The sequence below is a fragment of the Arachis stenosperma genome, chromosome 9 (assembly GCF_014773155.1).
Source record: "Arachis stenosperma cultivar V10309 chromosome 9, arast.V10309.gnm1.PFL2, whole genome shotgun sequence".
In the NCBI taxonomy this organism is placed as follows: Eukaryota; Viridiplantae; Streptophyta; class Magnoliopsida; order Fabales; family Fabaceae; genus Arachis; species Arachis stenosperma.
In genome coordinates this window covers 97556951-97566448 of record NC_080385.1, presented here as the reverse complement: position 1 = coordinate 97566448, position 9498 = coordinate 97556951, and the positions used below count along the sequence as shown (strand labels likewise).

Here is a 9498-nt window from a genome sequence, read left to right as displayed (position 1 = left end):
ACCCTTCACCTCTCTTAAATGAAAAATGTTTTAAAAACAAAAGAATAAGAAGTACATGAGTTTCGAATTCATCATTGAAAATAGTTTAATTATATTGATGTGGTGACAATACTTTTTGTTTTTTGAATAAATGCTTGAACAGTGCATATTTTTTATATTAAATTTTATGAATGTCAAAATTGTTGGCTCTTGAAAGAATGATGAATAAGAGAAATGTTATTGATAATCTGAAAAATCATAAAATTGATTCTTGAAGCAAGAAAAAGCAGTGAATAACAAAAGCTTCCAAAAAAATGGTGAAAAAAATATAAAAGAAAAAGAAAAAACAAGCAGAAAAATTCAATAGCCCTTAAAACCAAAAGGCAAGGGTAAAAAGAATCCAAGGCTTTGAGCATCAATGGATAGGAGGGCCCAAGGAAATAAATCTAGGCCTAAGCGGCTAAATCAAGCTGTCCCTAACCATGTGCTTGTGGCATGCAGGTCCAAGTGAAAAGCTTGAGACTGAGTGGTTAAAGTCGTGATCCAAAGCAAAAGAGTGTGCTTAAGAACTCTGGACACCTATAATTGGGGACTTTAGCAATGCTAAGTCACAATCTGAAAAGGTTCACCCAGTTATGTGTCTGTGACATTTATTTATCCGGTGGTAATATTGGAAAACAAAGTGCTTAGGGCCACGGCCAAGACACATAAAGTAGCTGTGTTCAAGAATCAACATACTAAACTAGGAGAATCAATAACACTATCTGAATTCTAAGTTCCTAGAGATGCCAATCATTCTAAACTTCAAAGGATAAAGTGAGATGCCAAAACTGTTCAGAAGCAAAAAGCTACTAATCCCGCTCATTGGTGCGCGAAATTGTGATCACTACAACTTCACACAACTAACCAGCAAGTGCACTGGGTCGTCCAAGTAATACCTTACGTGAGTAAGGGTCGATCCCACGGAGATTGTTAGCATTGAAGCAAGCTATGGTCATCTTGTAAATCTTAGTCAGGCAAACTCAAATGTATTTGATGATGAACGAAAATAACATAGAAGATAAGGATAGTGATACTTATGTATATCATTGGTGTAAGAGCTTCAGACAAGTGTATGAAGATGCCTTCCCTTCCGTCTCTCAGCTTTCCTACTGCCTTCATCCAATCCTTCTTACTCCTTTCCATGGCAAGCTCGTGTAGGGTTTCACTGTTGTCAGCAGCTACCTCCCATCCGCGCAGTGAAAGCTAATGCACGCACTCTGTCACAGTACTGCCAATCACCGGTTTGGTTCCCTCCCCTACCGGAATAGAATCACTCTTTTGCGTCTGTCACTAACGCCCAGTAGGTTACAGGTTTGAAGCACGTCACAGTCATTCAGTCATTGAATCCTACTCAGAATACCACAGACAAGGTTAGACCTTCCGGATTCTCTTGAATGCCGCCATCAGTTCTTGCCTATACCACGAAGACTCTGATCTCACGGAATGGTTGGCTCGTTTGTCAGGCGAGCACTCGGTTGTCAGGCGATCAACCATGCATCGTGCAATCAGGAATCCAAGAGATATTCACTAAGCCTCAGATGCTTGTAGAACAAGAATGGTTGTCAGTCACCTTGTTCATGGGGTGAGAATGGTGATGGGCGTCAATCATCACCTTCATCATGTTGAAGAACAAGTGATATCTTGGTAAAAGAACAAGCGGAATTGAATGGAAGAACAATAGTAATTGCATTAATACTCGAGGTACAGCAGAGCTCCACACCTTAATCTATGGTGTGTAGAAACTCCACCGTTGAAAATACATAAGAACAAGGTCTAGGCATGGCCGAATGGCCAGCCTCCCAAAGAGGGTTCAATCATAAAAACATGATCAAAAGGCTCCCCCTAATACAATAGTAAAAGGTCCTACTTATAGAAAACTAGTACATAGATGAGTAAATGACATAAAAATCCACTTCCGGGCCCACTTGGTGTGTGCTTGGGCTGAGCAATGAAGCAATTTCGTGTAGAGACTCTCCTTGGAGTTAAACGCCAGCTTTAGTGCCAGTTTGGGCGTTTAACTCCCAATTAGGTGCCAGTTCCGGCGTTTAACGCTGGAATTTCTTGAGGTGACTTTGAACGCCGGTTTGGGCCATCAAATCTTGGGCAAAGTATGGACTATTATATATTGCTGGAAAGCCCAGGATGTCTACTTTCCAACGCCGTTGAGAGCGCGCCAATTGGGCTTCTGTAGCTCCAGAAAATCTACTTCGAGTGCAGAGAGGTCAGAATCCAACAGCATCTGCAGTCCTTTTGAGTCTCTGGATCAGATTTTTGCTCAGGTCCCTCAATTTCAGCCAGAAAATACCTGAAATCACAGAAAAACACACAAACTCATAGTAAAGTCCAGAAAAGTGAATTTTAACTAAAAACTAATAAAAATATAATAAAAACTAACTAGATCATACTAAAAATCTACTAAAAACAATGCCAAAAAGCATACAAATTATCCGCTCATCACAACACCAAACTTAAATTGTTGCTTGTCCCCAAGCAACTGAAGATCAAATAAGATAAAAAGAAGAGAATGTGCAATGAACTCCAAAAACATCTATGAAGATCAGTATTAATTAGATGAGCGGGGCTTTTATCTTTTTGCCTCTGAATAGTTTTGGCATCTCACTCTATCCCTTGTAATTCAGAATGATTGGCTTCCTTAGGAACTTAGAATCCAGATAGTGTTATTGATTCTCCTAGTTAAGTATGATGATTCTTGAACACAGCTACTTATTGAGTCTTGGCTGTGGCCCAAAGCACTCTGTCTTCCAGTATTACCACCGGATACATACATGCCACAGACACATAATTGGGTGAACCTTTTCAGATTGTGACTCAGCTTTGCTAAAGTCCCCAATTAGAGGTGTCCAGGGTTCTTAAGCACACTCTTATTTGCCTTGGATCACAACTCTTATTCTTTCTTTTTCTTTCTTCTTTTTTTTTTCTTTTCGGTTTTTTTTTTTTGTTTGCTTCCTTCTTTTTTTTTTCTGCTTTTTCTTGCTTCAAGAATCATTTTTAATGATTTTTCAGATCTTCAGTAACATGTCTCCTTTTTCATCATTCTTTCAAGAGCCAACATTCATGAACCACAAGTTCAAAAGACATATGCACTGTTCAAGCATACATTCAGAGAACAAAAGTGTCGCCACCACATCAAAATAATTAAACTATTATAAAATTCAGAATTCATGCAATTCTTTCCTTTTCAATTAAGCATGTTTTTATTAAGAGAGGTGATGGATTCATAGGACATTCATAACTTTAAGGCATAGACACAAAGACACTAATGATCACAAGACACAAACATGGATAAACATAAGGCATAAAAATCGAAAAACAGAAGAATAAAGAACAAGGAAATCAAGGAACGGGTCCACCTTAGTGATGGCGGCTCTTTCTTGCTCTTGAAGATCCTATGGAGTGCTTGAGCTCCTCAATGTCTCTTCCTTGTCTTTGTTGCTCCTCCTTCATGATTCTTTGGTCTTCTCTAATTTCATGGAGGAGAATGGAGTGTTCTTGATGCTCCACCCTTAGTTGTCCCATGTTGGAACTCAATTCTCCTAGGGAGGTGTTTAATTGCTCCCAATAATTTTGTGGAGGAAAGTGCATCCCTTGAGGAATCTCAGGGATCTCATGGTGAGAGGGGTCTCTTGTGTACTCCATCCTTTTCTTGGTGATGGGCTTGTCCTCATCAATGGGGGTATCTCCCTCTATGTCAACTCCAACTGAATAACAGAGGTGACAGATGAGATGAGGAAAGGCTAACCTTGCCAAGGTGGAGGTCTTGTCCGCCACCTTATAGAGTTCTTGGGCTATAACCTCATGAACCTCTATTTCTTCTCCAATCATGATGCTATGAATCATGATGGCCCGGTCTATGGTAACTTCGGACCGGTTGCTAGTGGGAATGATTGAGCGTTGTATGAACTCTAACCATCCTCTAGCCACGCACTTGAGGTCATGCCTTCTCAATTGAACCGGCTTTCCTCTTGAATCTTGCTTCCATTGTGCGCCCTCTTCACATATGGTTGTGAGGACTTGGTCCAACCTTTGATCAAAGTTGACCCTTCTAGTGTAAGGATGCTCATCTCCTTGCATCATAGGCAAGTTGAACGCCACCCTCACACTCTCTGGACTAAAATCCAAGTATTTCCCCTGAACCATAGTGAGATAATTCTTTGGATTCGGGTTCACACTTTGGTCATGGTTCTTGGTGATCCATGCATTGTCATAGAACTCTTGAACCATCAAGATTCCGACTTGTTGAATGGGGTTGGTGAGTACTTCCCAACCTCTTCTTCGGATCTCATGGCGGATCTCCGGATATTCACCCTTTTTGAGTGAAAAGGGGACTTCGGGGATCACCTTCTTCAAGGCCACAACTTCATAGAAGTGGACTTGATGCACCCTTGAGAGGAATCTATCCATCTCCCATGACTCGGAGGTGGAAGCTTTTGCCTTCCCTTTCCTCTTTCTAGAGGTTTCTCCGGCCTTGGATGCCATAAACGGTTATGAAAAAGCAACACTTTTACCACACCAAACTTAGAATGTTTGCTCGTCCTCGAGCAAAAGAAGAAAGAATAGAGTAGAAGAAGAAGAAATGAGGAAGAGGGGGAAGGTTTGTGTGTTCGGCCAATAAGGGAAAGAAAGGGTGTTTAGGTTGTGTGAAAATGAAGGGTTGAAGAAGGGTATATATAGGAGAGAGGGGTGTAATGGTTCGGCCATGGAGGGTGGGTTTGGGAGGGGAAGTGGTTTGAATTTGAAGGGTGAGGTTGGTGGGGATTTATGAAGGATGGATGTGAGTGGTGAAGAGAAAGATGGGATTTGATAGGTGAAGGGTTTTTGGGGAAGAGGTATTGAGGTGATTGGTGAGTGAGGGAAGAAGAGAGAGAGTGATGGTGGGGTCCTGTGGGGTCCACAGATCCTGTGGTGTCAAGGAAAAGTCATCCCTGCACCAAATGTTGCTCAAAATTACGTTTTGAGCTATTTCTGGCGTTAAACGCCGGGCTGGTGCCCATTCCTGGCGTTTAACGCCAGGTTGTTGCCCTTTACTGGCTTTTAACGCCAGTCTGGTGCCCCTTTCTGGCGTTAAACGCCCAGAATGGTGCCAGACTGGGCGTTAAACGCCCAACAGCTAGCATTACTGGCGTTTGAACGCCAGCTTCTTCTCCTCCAGGGTGTGCTGTTTTTCTTCCTGTTTTTCATTCTGTTTTTGCTTTTTTCATTGTTTTTGTGACTTCTTATGATCATCAACCTACAAAAAAAGATAAAATAACAAAAGGAAATAGTTAACTATAAAACATTGGGTTGCCTCCCAACAAGCGCTTCTTTAATGTCATTAGCTTGACAGAGGACTCTCATGGAGCCTCAGAAATGCTCAGAGCAATGTTGGAACCTCCCAACACCAAACTTAGAGTTTGAATATGGGGGTTCAACACCAAACTTAGAGTTTGGTTGTGGCCTCCCAACACCAAACTTAGAGTTTGACTGTGGGGGCTCTGCTTGGCTCTGTTTTGAGAGAAGCTCTTCATGCTTCCTCTCCATGATGATAGAGGGATGTCCTTGGGCCTTAAACACCAAGGATTCTTCATTCACTTGAATGATCAACTCTCCTCTATCAACATCAATCACAGCTTTTGCTGTGGCTAGGAAGGGTCTGCCAAGGATGATGGATTCATCCATGCACTTCCCAGTCTCTAGGACTATGAAGTCAGTAGGAATGTAATGGTCTTCAATCTTCACCAAAACATTCTCTACAAGTCCATGAGCTTGTTTTCTTGAATTGTCTGCCATCTCTAATGAGATTCTTGCAGCTTGCACCTCAAGGATCCCTAATTTCTCCATTACAGAGAGGGGCATGAGGTTTACACTTGACCCTAAGTCACACAAGGCCTTCTTGAAGGTCATGGTGCCTATGGTACAAGGTATAGAAAACTTCCCAGGATCCTGCCTCTTTTGAGGCAGTTTCTGCCTAGACAAGTCATCCAGTTCTTTGGTGAGCAAGGGAGGTTCATCCTCCCAAGTCTCATTTCCAAATAACTTGTCATTCAGTTTCATGATTGCTCCAAGGTATTTAGCAACTTGCTCTTCAGTGACATACTCATCCTCTTCAGAGGAAGAATACTCATCAGAGCTCATGAATGGCAGAAGTAAGTCCAATGGAATCTCTATGGTCTCATTTTGAGCCTCAGATTCCCATTGGAACTCAGAGGAGATTGGTACACGCTCACTGAGGTCTTCCTCAGTGGCGTCCTCCTCTTCTCTTTCCTCTCCATATTCGGCCATATCTATGGCTTTGCACTCTCCTTTTGGATTTTCTTCTGTATTACTTGGGAGAGTGCTAGGAGGGAGTTCAGTGACTTTCTTGCTCAGCTGACCTTCTTGTCCTTCCAAATTTCTGATGGAGGACCTTGTTTCATTCATGAAACTTTGAGTGGTCTTTATTAGATCAGAGACCATTGTTGCTAAGTCAGAAGTATTCTGCTTAGAACTCTCTGTCTGCTGCTGAGAAGATGATGGAAAAGGCTTGCCATTGCTAAACCTGTTTCTTCCACCATTATTGTTATTGAGACCTTGTTGAGGTCTCTCTTGATTCTTCCATGAGAAATTGGGGTGATTTCTCCATGAAGAATTGTAGGTGTTTCCATATGGTTCTCCTAGGTAATTCACCTCTTCCATAGAAGGGTTCTCAGGATCATAGGCTTCTTCCTCAGATGAAGCCTCCTTAGTACTGCTTGGTGCATTTTGCATTCCAGACAGACTTTGAGAAATCAAATTGACTTGTTGAGTCAATATCTTGTTCTGAGCCAATATGGCATTCAAAGTGTCAATCTCAAGAACTCCTTTCTTCTGACTAGTCCCATTGTTCACAGGATTCCTTTCAGAAGTGTACATGAATTGGTTATTTGCAACCATTTCAATCAATTCTTGAGCTTCTGCAGGCGTCTTCTTCAGATGAAGAGATCCTCCAGCAGAGCTATCCAAAGACATCTTGGATAGTTCAGAGAGACCATCATAGAAAATACCTATGATGCTCCATTCAGAAAGCATGTCTGAAGGACATCTTCTGATTAATTGTTTGTATCTTTCCCAAGCTTCATAGAGGGATTCTCCATCCTTCTGTCTGAAGGTCTGGACTTCCACTCTAAGCTTACTCCATCTTTGTGGTGGAAAGAACTTTGCCAAGAAGGCATTGACTAGCTTTTCCCAAGAGTCCAGGCTTTCTTTAGGTTGAGAATCCAACCATATTCTAGCTCTGTCTCTTACAGCAAAAGGGAATAGCATCAGTCTGTAGACCTCAGGGTTAACCCCATTAGTCTTGACTGTGTCACAGATTTGCAAGAATTCAGCTAAGAACTGATGAGGATCTTCCATTGGAAGTCCATGGAACTTGCAATTCTGTTGCATTAGAGAAACTAATTGAGGCTTAAGCTCAAAGGTGTTTGCTCCAATGGCAGGGATAGAGATGCTTCTCCCATAGAAATCAGGAGTAGGTGCAGTGAAGTCACCCAGCACCTTCCTTGCATTGTTGGCATTGTTGTTGTTTTCGGCTGCCATGGGTTCTTCTTCCTTGAAGAATTCGGTCAGGTCCTCTAAAGAGAGTTGTGCTTTGGCTTCTCTTAGCTTTCTCTTCAGGGTCCTTTCAGGTTCAGGGTCAGCTTCAACAAGAATGCCTTTGTCTTTGTTCCTGCTCATATGAAAGAGAAGAAAACAAGAAAATCTATGTCACAGTATAGAGATTCCTTGAGGTGTCAGAGGAAAAGAAAAGTAGAAGACAGAAGTAGAAAATTCGAACTTATCAAAGAAGATGGAGTTCGAATTTTGCATTAAAGAATAGTGTTAGTCCATGAATAGAAGGATGTGAGAAGAAGGGAAGTAATTTTCGAAAATTTAAGTAAAAGATTTTGAAAACATTTTGAAAATTTGATTGAAAATTTTTGAAAATTCAAAGTGAAGAAGAAATCAATTGATTTTTGAAAAAGATTTTGAAATTAGAAATCAAAAAGATTTGATTGAAAACTATTTTGAAAAAGATGAGGTTAAAAAGATTTGATTGAAAAGTTATGGTTTTTAAAAAGATGTGATTGAGAAGATATGATTTGAAAACAATTTTAAAAGATATGATTTGAAAACAATTTGAAAAGATATGATTTGAAAATTAATGACTTGCCTAACAAGAAAAGATATGATTCAAACATAAAACCTTTCTTAATAGAAAAGGCAAAAAATGTTCAATCAAATCATTAATTGTTAGTAAGTATCTTTGAAAAAGGAAAGAAATTGATTTTGAAAACATTTGATTGAAAAGATATGATTTGAAAAAGATTTGGTTTTGAAAAACTTTGAAAACTTGAAAAAAAATTGATTTGAAAACAAAATCTTCCCCCTAGCACCATCCTGGCGTTAAACGCCCAGAATGGTATACATTCTGGCGTTTAACGCCCAAAATGCTACCTCTTTGGGCGTTAAACGCCCAACCAGGTACCCTGGCTGGCGTTTAAACGCCAGTCTGCCTTCTTCACTGGGCATTTTTGAATGCTCAGCTTTTTCTGTATAATTCCTCTGCAGTATGTTCTGAATCTTCAATTCTTTGTATGATTGACTTGAAAAGACACAAATTAAAAATATTTTTGGATTTTTAATTAATCAAAATGCAACAAGAATCAATTAACAATGCATGCAAGACACCAATCTTAGCAGTTTGTGTGCTACTGACACTATATGAGACACATGAACACTCAAGTCAATAGAATTTAAAGATCAAAACAAGAAATATATGCATGGATTCGAAAAATATAACAAAAACATGCATTTGACACCAAACTTAAGATGAGACTCTAGACTCAAACAAGAAATATTTTTTTTATGGTTTTGCAAATTTTTTTTTTGTATTTTTCGAAAATTAAGTGGGAAAAGGTATCAAAATTCTTAATGAGAATTCCAGGAATCAGTGCAATGCTAGTCTAAGACTCCGGTCCAGGAATTAGACATGGCTTCACAGCCAGCCAAGCTTTCAAAGAAAGCTTCGGTCCAAAACACTAGACATGACCAAAGGTCAGCCAAGCCTTAGCAGATCACTGCTCCAAAAGCAAAATTGATGAAAATCAACAAGCTCTTGTGGTGATAAGTTGGAACCTCGGTCCAATCAGATTAGACATGGCTTCTCAGCCAGCCAGATTTCAACAAATCATCATGAAACTCTAGAATTCATCTTCAAGAATTTCGAAAAAAAATAAATACCTAATCTAAGCAACAAGATGAACCGTCAGTTGTCCAAACTAGAACAATCCCAGGCATTGTTACCAAAAGCTTGCTCAAAACTTGAACAATCCCCGGCAACGGCGCCAAAAACTTGGTGCGCGAAATTGTGATCACTACAACTTCACACAACTAACCAGCAAGTGCACTGGGTCGTCCAAGTAATACCTTACGTGAGTAAGGGTCGATCCCACGGAGATTGTTAGCATTGAAGCAAGCTATGGT

At 40.3% G+C, this 9498-nt stretch overlaps 1 non-coding gene across 1 annotated transcript; it reads left to right on the top strand.

Annotated features, from left to right (window-relative positions):
- Nucleotides 1–7059: 7059 nt before the first annotated feature.
- On the top strand, nucleotides 7060–7167 carry LOC130953397 (small nucleolar RNA R71). The gene has a single exon (XR_009075567.1). It is a non-coding gene; the product is annotated as a small nucleolar RNA R71 (small nucleolar RNA).
- The last annotated feature ends 2331 nt before the right edge of the window (nucleotides 7168–9498 follow it).